Source organism: Dreissena polymorpha, unplaced genomic scaffold (genome assembly GCF_020536995.1).
Source record: "Dreissena polymorpha isolate Duluth1 unplaced genomic scaffold, UMN_Dpol_1.0 chrUn048, whole genome shotgun sequence".
In the NCBI taxonomy this organism is placed as follows: Eukaryota; Metazoa; Mollusca; class Bivalvia; order Myida; family Dreissenidae; genus Dreissena; species Dreissena polymorpha.
In genome coordinates, this window is record NW_026273362.1 from 83,318 (window position 1) to 95,030 (window position 11,713).

The following is an 11,713-nucleotide window of genomic DNA, read 5'->3' on the forward strand; positions in this document are numbered from 1 at the left end:
TAAAATATTTGTTTAAAGCATCAAGCGAATCCAAAACATATCTCGGATTGTGTGTTTGTCCTGCATAACACATTAAGAACAGACACTAGAAGTGTATATTGTTGTAACTTTATTGATATTAGCATTGGATTAAAGTTCCCATTGAGGTAAGCGTGTCGTTTATAGTAAATAGATTTTTTATGACTCATATCAAAGCTTAAATAATGGAATTAATCTATTCTACAGCACAGTTTCCGCTGCAATCAATATTTTAATTATCCAAATACAACGGAAATGCAAAACTGCGTACTGAGCATGCGCGAATGGGACAGTATAATTTTTGTACCATTCTGAACGTGATTGCTAAGGTAGCGGGCGACAGTATTTTTTGGACATTAATTTTTTCCCGCTGGTGGAACATGATTGCTAAGGTAGCGGGAGACAGTTTTTTTTGGACAGTAAACTTTTTCCCGCTGGGTCTGACAGTATTTCTATGTCACGATTGCCTATGGGAGTTAAGTATTGTGTATAAAAGTGAGGGATAACAATATAAACTATATATCTCATTGATTACAATAACACAAATGAAAACATATATATTGAATATGCGATTACTGTATAATGTGATGCTAAACGCTGAATATCAACATCAAATCAGTAGAACAAACATCAATTCTTCTAAGTTAATTAATTACGTGTTTTAACTATCTTTCGAAAATTATAAGTGTTATAGTTTAAATTATTATACCTCACTTTTATTCCCAATGCCAGACAATACCAAACTTCCAGATTGGTGTCAGACATTCGGTCTGACGGATGGACAAATTCTGTAAGACCGGATGAGTGTTTGTCAGACCAAACAAAAAGAGAGAAAACACAAAATGAAATGACGGTTACACATAATATTTATTTATATCATTATGACATATATCAAGTATGTACTATCCAGTAATATCATAAAACAAGTATGTTACTATATATTACTAGATATTATCAGATATCGGACTAGAGATTGGAATTCAAATAATTAATTATCTTCTTCTCATTGTCTCCTTCCTCCTGAAAATCTGAACAGTAATCTCTCTTGTCATCTTTACAGTATTGATAATTGATTTGTTGAGTTTCTGCGTCAAAGTCTACGACATTATATTGTTCAGCAGTCTCCTGCTCATCTGAGGCGCCTTCAATAAAAATATGATCAATCACTGGAGTCTTGTCAAAATTTGTTTGCCAATATTCTCAATATAATACAGTCAAGCTACCATTACCGGATCAGTAGCTTAATAAAGTTGTTCTGTGAAAAACAATATATATTTTGAGACTTGTTTTACACCGGTTTGATTAAATATTACCTTTGCTTTCTGTTTCGGCGAATAGTCTTATTTTAAAGCGTATGCAAATTGTATTTGTGATTCCTGTTTTTCTCAGAATTCACACATTAACGGATCAGTTGTAGCCATAACGGATCACGTGATCAAAACCATTCAGTAGGGCATCTAACACGCTATTTGAACTGTTGAAACATGAACTGTGCTGTTTGCAATGGCCAAGTAACATTGCCAGTTATAAATTATATTTTTGATTTTGTTATTAATTGTTGTCTCTATGCTATATTGTATGTACACTTTACGCATGACGTTCGTAAATGAATTATCTGTTGAAAATCCTAAATAGATCGAACAGATATGGGCATCTTATAATCCATGTTTCCATCTTATCTAATCATCGATATTGAATATGGAACATTAATAAAACATTAAGATTGAGATCATTTATTGAAAGAATCAACAAGATTTGCAGATATTTTAATATAATATAATATCAATACGAATATTATCACGCTTGATCCGCTATTGCCCTAATTCTTATTTCACTTAAGGTATTGCAAAACACGAATCAAAATTGAAATGGACTGTTGCAGGCAGAAATACTACTAAATGGCCTTTAAATTAATGCGTTAACGTCTTACTTTCCAACAGATGTATAGCATGTGGCCGCAAATAATGTTCAACCTCGATTTGGAAATGAGACGGAAGTCAACAAAGTCGTATATACATGCCAGCAAAACATACCGAAATGTTTGACAAAGAGTGGCTCCGATTACGACTCAATCAATGCGTTGTAAAGAACAGGCATTGAAGATGTTGTGTGCAAAAAATCATCTAAAAATGTCAACTATTTATCGCGATACGCAGTCTTGAATATCAAAGTGATCCGCTATGGGTAATGATCCGGTAATGGTAACTTGACAGGTAATACTTTGGTAAGAAACCACAGCATATCAGGCAAATCTCACAATTCAAAATATAAAGCCAATACAATTAGTTGTGAAATAATCTTTTGGAAAGAAGACAACAATATTTTGAAAACAAAATCACCTGAAAACAATTATACGTCAACGTTATTTTCGCTTCGCAATGCTGTTTACAGGTCACATAAACCCAAACCGGAACTCCTGTTTACAGGGTTACATGCAGTCAATTTGATTTATAGCGCATATTGTTCAGTGAATGCTGCCTGGGATTTGTAAAATAGAATGCAAATGGTACGTTTTGGTATTAATTTGAATGTATTTTTGTAAGCAATAAGAAAAAGAGCCAGTTTTGTGCTCTACTTTTTCTGATGATGGTTCCCGGCTTTGAACGTAGGTCATACTATTTGAGTAAAAATGGTCGCCTCTACATGTGTCAAAACTGGTGTGCCTATTCTAAGGTAAATATTTTGAGTTACAACACATAGAGTTTGATGGTATGCTTTTTTTTCAAAAGATTATGCATTTATCTTTCCAATGATGTATGATGGTATAGTGTTGAAACGTTTGGTCATGGTAAAAATTGATATCGAACATCAACTATTTTATATGTTATATGGAAGGAAATTAATTGCGCATGCGTAACCTACATTGAAGACAATTGACCTCTTACATATGCGAGCACCTTGCTGCATGGTCCCGGCTCTCGCATTTTGCGAATTGACATGCACATATGAGCGTGGAACTAGAACTTGATAAATATTCGTTTGGAAATTTCCAGACGCTGTCACGGAATATACCGAGTTGCAACGGTTTGTATTTCAGATACATCGGAACACACTCGGCAAATTTCGTCTCTACGTTCAGAATGTTTTACGAATATAGTATCGCGTGATCCGAGTTATTTCGGAGAATAACGCGTACAACCGAACATGTGCGAGCTATTCTTATTGGATGACACAAATAGATCGAAAACATAAAAACGACACTGGTATGAACGAATTTAGTTCTACATGTTTTTTTGGCAAATATTGGAATCCCATGGAGCATCAGACGATGATTAATAAGATATTTATTATATTTTTTGAAGTCGGACATTTTGGTCCGACGGAATTGCAAAATCGATCGGACCCTGTCATAGTCTGTCAGATTTGTCCGTCGGTCCGACGAAGTTTGGTATTGTCTGCAATGCTAAACTCCCATAGGCCAACGTGACATAGAAATACTGTCAGACCCAGCGGGAATAAATTTACTGTCCAAAATATACTACATCCCGCTGCCATAGCAATCACGTGCCACCAGCGGGAAAAAATACTGACAAAAAATAATGTATTCCGTTGCCTTAGCAATCACGTGCGGAATGTTCGAAAATTATACTGTCCCATTCGCGCATGCGCAGTACGCAGTTTTGCATTTCCGTATTTGGATAATTAAAATATCGATGGCAGCGGAAACTGTGCGTAAAATAGATTATTATTAAAGCCTTGACAGGAGTCATAAACAAGAGCACCGCCTTGCGGGTGCAGACCGCTCATCTATTTTCTTTTTAGAGGTGAAGGGATTCTCATTTTCAATCACAAAGGAGGGAGGGGTGGAGTGAAGAGGGGTGTATAGTGTGGGGGCGTGGACATTTATTACATTATCTTCCAAAAATGCGGAAAAAATGAAAAAAAAAAAATCGGTGGGGGGAGGGTGGTGGGGGGGGGATTCTTGTGTGCGATGGTTGGACGGTATTTCAAACATAAAATAATAAAAATAAGTATTTGTGTTTTTTAACCGTTTCAAAAAAAAAATTGCGGGGTTGGGGTTGGGGTGGGTGGGGGGTATTGTATAGTGTGAGGGTGTGGTGGTCATTAGTGAGATGATTTTAAAAAAATTGGGGGGGATTCGGGGGGGGGGAATTCGGGGTGGGGGTATAGTATAGTGTGAGGGCGTGGTGGTCATTTGTGAGATGATCTTAAAAAAATAAAAAAATAGGGGGGAGATTCGGTGGGGGGGATGAGGGGGTGGTGGGTATAGAATAGTGTGGGGGTGTGGTGGTCATTTGTGAGATGATCTTAAAAAAAATTAGGGGGGGGGGGAATTCGGGGGGGGGAGGGGGGTTGGGGGGTATTCTTGGGTGCGATGGTTGGACGATATTTCAAACATAAAATAATAAAAATAAATATTTGTGTTTTTAACCGTTTAAAAAAAAAACCAATTTGGGGGGTTGGGGTGGGGGGTATAGTATAGTGTGAGGGTGTGGTGGTCATTTTTGAGATGATTTTTAAAAAAATTAGGGGGGGGGATTCGGGGGGGATTTGGGGGGGCATTCGGGGGGGGGATACGGGGGGGAGTGGGGAGGGCACGGGGGATGGTTTGGGTGAAGTCTATTGTGGTATGTCAGGTAAGAGTAGTTTTGTCTAAGAATCAATCAAATCTAATCATAAATAAAGAAGTTATGGCATTTTTAGCAAAATTTAATAACTTGACTTTGAGAGTCAAGGTCATTCAAAGGTCAAAGTAAAATTCAACTTGCCAGGTACAGTAACTTCATGATAGCATGAAAGTATTTGAAGTTTGAAAGCAATAGCCTTGATACTTTAGAAGTAAAGTGGATCGCAACACAAAATGTAACCATATATTGAAAGTTACTAAGTCAAAAAAGGGCCATAATTCCGTAAAAATGACAACCAGAGTTATGCAACTTGTCCTTTTACTGTACCCTTATGATAGTGTGCGAGTGTTCCAAGTATGAAAGCAATATCTATGATAGTTTAGGGGTAAAGTGGACCAAAACACAAAACTTAACAAAATTTTCAATTTTCTAAGTATAAAGGGCCCATAATTCCGTCCAAATGCCAGTCAGAGTTACATAACTTTGCCTGCACAGTCCCCTTATGATAGTTAATAAGTGTTGCAAGTATGAAAGCAATAGCTTTGATACTGTAGGAATAAAGTGGACCTAAACACAAAACATAACCAAATTTTCTATTTTCTAAGTATAAAAAGGGCACATAATTCTGTCAAAATGCCAGTCAGAGTTATATTACTTTGTCTGCACAGTCTCCTTATGATAGTTAGTAATTGTTGCAAGTATGAAAGCAATAGCATTGATACTTTCTGAGAAAAGTGGACCTAAACGCAAAACTTAACCGGACGCCGACGCCAACGCCGACGCCGACGCCAAGGTGATGACAATAGCTCATAATTTTTTTTCAAAAAATAGATGAGCTAAAAATCAATTTAGTATAAACGACACGCTTACCTCAATGGCAACTTTAATCGCATGCTAATAACAATAAAGTTACAACGATATACACTTTCAGTGTCTGTTCTTATGCATGACAAACACACTATCTGAAATACGTTTTGGATTCGTTCGATGCTTTAAACAAATATTTTACTGTTCAAAAACTACCACGTCCATATTGTTGTCACAAAAGGTTTCGTCACCGAAATGACGTCACACGAGTACGTAATCAATTACGTAATCAAGTGATGAAAATAAAATACAGAAAACTGGTTCGGTAATATATTTTTAAAGAAATAATTGACGACTAAGAAAATTGATGGAATAAATCGATTGCTAGGTCGGTTCCGAATAAAGCGAAGTTCATTTTGCTCGGCCCGAAAATGTTAACCACTCAACATATTAATGGTTGTTCATTGCTGAAATGAAATACAATTATTGAATAATAAAATTGTTAATGGTTCATATAATTTGTTCAAGTTTGAAAAGTTTGTTCGATTTAATAAAATAAATATTACATGTCTGACAGGGTGACAGTAAATTTGTCAACTTTCGGAAAAAAAACTGTCAACCTTGGCTTCGCCTCGGTTGACAGTATTTCCTCAAGTTGACAAATTTACTGTCACTCTGTCAGACATGTAATATGTATATATTGTTAACAAGTCTACAAAAATTTGTTTACACACTTCTAATTAAAAACCCTGTCGAAATATCAAAACCTCAAACCAAATGGCAAAACTTTCTAGGAGAAAAAAAATGAATTGGAAACAAACATTTATCATGCAATATAAATCAACTACTGATAGCACACTGATAAATGTTCAATATAAATACATCCAGAGACTCATAGCTACAAATAAACATCTTTTTAAGTGCAACGTATCCAACGCAAATCTGTGCGATATGTGTAGTGAACATATTTAAACAATAGAATACCTTTTTTGGTAGTGCAAACCTATTCAATCGCTATGGAATCGATTGACAACCATTCTAGAGAAACAAAAATTAAATGTTATACTATCTCTTTTATAGGGGTTTTCCACAACGACCCGATTTCCCACGATTTGTCCCGATTTCCAATATTTTGAGGTCCGGGACATTCGTACCTCAATCGGCGAAGATCCTAACTCATTCGTAGCTAGTCGTGGACCGGTCGTAAGTGATTCCTGCAACTCGTAAGCTCCCGAAAAATCGTTGCCAGATTTTACAGTGTTTAAAATTTAGCCTGGACCTCCAAGACTGAATTTAATCGCAGTTGACTCGTAACCGCGTCGTAGTGCGCTCTGGTGCGTCGTAATGGAATCGTAGGTAATTCGTGACTTAATCGGGAAATCGATGATCACGTGATCTGTATACGAAACAGCTACGACTTTGTCAAGAGTCTCACGAGTTCACCCCGATTGAGTTTCGAGCCCCCTAAGATTCTCCGATTTAGATCAAGACTCTCACGAGTTCACCCCGAGTGAGTTGCGAGCCCGCTAAGATTATCGCGATTTAAATCAATATCAATAGATATTGACGCCTAATTCATGGTCGCGTTCGGTGAGGTCCTAGCTTAGTCCTGACCGATCTGCATCGTTCGTAGTACAGTCGCAGTAGATTCTTACACATCGTAGTGAAGTCGCGACCCTATTCGCAAGACTTCAACCGAACCCCACGATTCGTCGTTACTCAATCATACCAGTGTCGTAACTGAATCGTAGACTGTCACGAGTCTTCCCGATTAAATAAATGTGATAAATCGTATCGAATCAAGGGCTTGTTTTCGTAGTGGAATAGTGCCATTAGACATCAGTTTAGGGGCAAATACCTTCAAAATACAAGAGATTAATAACGCTGTGAATTACATGATTATATTAATGAAATATTTTATATTCAGCATGAAATACAGAAAACAAGCACCTACAACGAACTGTGTTATCAATTATTCAAAACTGATGATTCAAATTGAAAATTACATTGCCCTAAACAATGATACACTTAATATATATTTGAACAAAAATGGAAAAAAATTAAACTTTCTTAAACAAGTCTAGTGATCAGTATGCTTTATACCCACTTTATGCAACTCATCCTTATTTATAACTATTCTGTTTTTAGTTTTGTATTTTAAAAACACTTATCACAAACAACTAAAGAAAAAAATACATATTTACCCTTTTTTTAATCAAAATCAAACCACAAGGTCAAAAAAGTATATATTAGTATATCTAGTATAGCCTGTTTGAACATTATTGCTGTTACATGGCATCACTTTGTTTTATTGAACATATACATGTATACATTGTATATCTTAAATTGTATTAAAAAAAGTTTACAAAAAGTGAGAATGTACTCAATACAACAAGAACTTGGAAACTTGGATAATGGAAAAATGAGACAAACTGCATATGAAAAACTGAATTAAGTATGATTAGATTTCCAAATTATCACTATAATGCTCACACATTCCTTGTGTTCCTGTCATGCGTCGACGTCTGAAGTAACCGATTTAAACAAAAAAAATACTAAAGATATTAATATAAAAAAAGATAAAGAAAATACGTTGTAAGTTCCGTGAATTAAATCTCGGCACAAAAACAGGCTCACCGGAGTAATTTTCCCATTTCCCCGGCACCTTTCGTGCCAGTTTTCACAAAATTATCATTTTAACGCCATTGCCTAAGTTTAAAGAAATTAAAATATATATATATATATTTAAAATGATGTCCTAAGCTTAGTCAGCTTGCATTAATGTAATTTTGTCTGCTTTTTGCGATGCCATGAGTAGATAACTATGATTTCGAATGTACCTTTTCTACTTAACATCAGATTACAATAACAAAGATTGTATTGTTATATTATGTTGGGTGTTAGTAAATTTAGTGCTGTGTCATGTTTTCCGGAAGAATGAATACGATACCTACCTAACAAATCTTCTTGTCGACTGGTAATAGTTCATGTCACCAAATATTATTTGAAAACATATTAATCTTGGTGCTGTAATGCTTTTATTATCACGCAAAAAATGCAAATGTGTTTACAAGTGTTAGAATAACTATAATGTTATTTCTATATTTACTTCTCTTCCAGATATTAAGCTGTCATGAAACATGAATATGTTTCCGATAAAAGACGCAATGAGTGTTCTGCTTGTAGATCCCATGCAATTAAATTGCTTTAGCAGACGAATAAGTTGATGTTAATATCAATCCACGTACTTAGTGCTTTAAATAGGTATGTGTACACACGTGAACATAAAAGCAAAATCTAGATATATTAAAATATAGAGAGAACAACTATTCGCTCACAAACACAGTAACAATAACCGAAGGTTTGCTTATATAACTACATTTCTGTAGTTCTATAATTAAAACACTCGTGATGCATACATTGAATTGTCATCGATAGGTTTCATGAATATTTCCGGAATAGGTCTAATAAAAGAAATATCTTTATTGATGGAGCTATTCATACTCACAATCATTTCTATATTTGCCTTTCGTCTTTCATTGAAATTGTTACGATGATAAACGGTCGAGTTTTACTTGTCAATTCAGAAATTGTGTTTATTGAATATCAATATGTTTGTACTTTTCATGTGTACATTAAAGGAATGTTATAACCTGTGTGTTCATGGAGTGCATATAAATGTTAATTTTGCAATATAAACTTATAACGGACAAGAAGAGAGGAATTTTTAGAGCAAAATATGTATAAACAAAAACATCACAAGCCTTAAAGCAGATATCACAATAAGATCCATAATCTGTGCACTTTTTGTAAACGATAGTGTTTTATTATTCTTATGCCTTTACTATTCTAGCATACATTATGTTGATTCATACTTATCTTAATTTTATGCCATTAACAATCTAATATATATTATGCATATGTATACCCACTTAATGGCTGGCAGTTCCTCTCATCAGTTGTCGACAGTTGAGGTTGTCTACAGTATTGTCGTCACAAGTTGGTGAACGAAGTATAGTTACTGCTTAGTATTGACTTGTCTATCCAAAATGCAGTTTGATTAACTTCTTGTAAGCGTATCGCTATGTTTGGTTACAACAAACAACTTAAGGTAGTGCACCTCTAATGATTTCCCGCGATTTATTTTACGATCATTGTCGATCTTCAATGATAGGTTATTTCCGAGAGATGCATTTTATTTTTTTCAAAGTTCGAATTTTGTTATATGTTTACGTAATTCCTTTAGAATACATTATTTTCACAATAAATATTGACTTTGATCCAAATATCATCTGAAAAAATACGATTTCGCGATTTCTTCAAAGATTGGCGAGCCTTTTTACCTGTTTACATATGCATATCTAATTTAAGCTTGCGCAAATGTGAAGCTGTCGTGGCCTAGTGGTTAAGGCGATGGACTATAAATCTTTTGGGATCTTCCCGCGCAGGTTCGAATCCTACCGACATCGCATAGTTTTTGCGACACGTTTTATTTCTTTTCTAACGTAATTTGATTTAATGATGCATATATGCTATGTTTTGTTGTTAATATGTTGAAATTTTTATGCACATCCTTCAATTTTTTAAATTAAAACAACGTTATGGCTAAATTGGGTGATTTACTGCTGAAAATACGGATGATGCATGTTGAATTTTTATTTTTATTTCAAAAAGTAAACGGTAAATTTGTCTATTTCTTGGTATTTTTGCTGTATTTAGTGTTTCTATAAAAACTATGTTTAAAATATAACTTAAATGGTACTATTTTGAATTTTATGACACTTTGTTTTTAACCGACCCAATTTTTACTTGGCTGAAATCACTTACATTTCATGGCGCTCTTCCATAGATAAAAATTTGTAAAAAATAAATGTCTGTAAAAGAATACTTATTTAATCTTGTTTAAATTTTAAACACCTTTACTGCATCTATACACACCAACAGTATGCCCATATTTAGAAATTTGAATGAATTATGGAACTTTTATATATCCCTGGGGTGAAAATAAACTGTACAAAAACTGAGCGTGGGGGTGGTTTTGAAAAAAACGGTATATTTTTTTAAAAAGCACGGAAAGCCTACCTACAAATTTGCATGTAGTTCAGTGAAATGATGCTGATTAAGAAAATAATTAATTAGATTATATTTGGATATGTGCCCATTAGAGGTGCACTACCTTAAGTCAAAGTTGATTACGATAAAGGGTAGGACATTTCCGGATGACATTAATTTAAATGGAAACAATTTTGTACAATGCCTTGCATTATACAATTTGCGTTTATGTTTCACTTCATTAAGAACCAGCAATATGACACCAAAAACACTACCGAATATCCAAACACACTTGCCCAAATGTAGACATTAATACTTTGTTGTTGTTTTATTTGTATACATGCATGTTATGGTTTCAATGGGATATTTAGTCTTCAATGCACAGAATATATCAAAACGTACAATTATAAACACAGATAATGTTAAAATTGGTTGCATTTAAGTGGTATTTCAAATAAATAACGAATACAAAACTTAAGTGATTTCATAGGTAGAGCCTTGCATGCATGTTCCAATTTAATAAAGCCTGGATATAATTGTTAAAATATTAACTAATTCATTAAAATGTCTAGTTATTTAATCACAGCAGTTCCACTTGTATAACGTTTTATGACTGTTATTTGTTTATAGTTTTTATCCTAAATTCGTTCTGTAAAATTAATTAATTACAGTTATTTTATTCATCATTTGTATATGTAAGACGAGCAACACTAGTGTATTTTACTTGCACATCTTGTTATTTGAAAAAATAACAAATTTATTAAAAGGGCCTTTTCACAGATTTTGGGCATTTATTAAAGTTTGTCATAAAATGGTTTATATTGATAAATGTAAACATTGGATCTAAAATGATCTAGTAAAAAAAGAATAAAAATAAAGAAAGAAAAAAAAACCGTCAACTGGGCTCGAACCACCGACCCCTGGAGTAAAAGTCTGTCGCTTCGACAACTTGGCTATTTTCGCTCATGCAATGAGTCGTGAATAGTATACTATATATCAGAAATGTTCGTAGTTGCACAGTTCGTAGCTTCGAAGTATCATGTTCAGTATTGCTGTTCCTTAACAATTATCATAACTACATCGAACATTTGCGAATCTGAAACACTTTTTGTCAGTTTATCGAAGCGTGAAAAGGCCCCTTTAATAGTATTATACTATGAATGATAATAAACATGATACTAATCTATAATAACATGCAATCACGTTGACATAAAGATATGTACACATACGATAAACTATTTGTACAT

The 11,713-nt window shown here is 34.3% G+C and overlaps 1 non-coding gene across 1 annotated transcript; it reads left to right on the forward strand.

The window, feature by feature from the left end:
• The first annotated feature begins 9,801 nt into the window (after positions 1-9,801).
• On the forward strand, positions 9,802-9,885 carry Trnay-aua (transfer RNA tyrosine (anticodon AUA)). Its single transcript has one exon. It is a non-coding gene; the product is annotated as a tRNA-Tyr (tRNA).
• Positions 9,886-11,713: the final 1,828 nt, after the last annotated feature.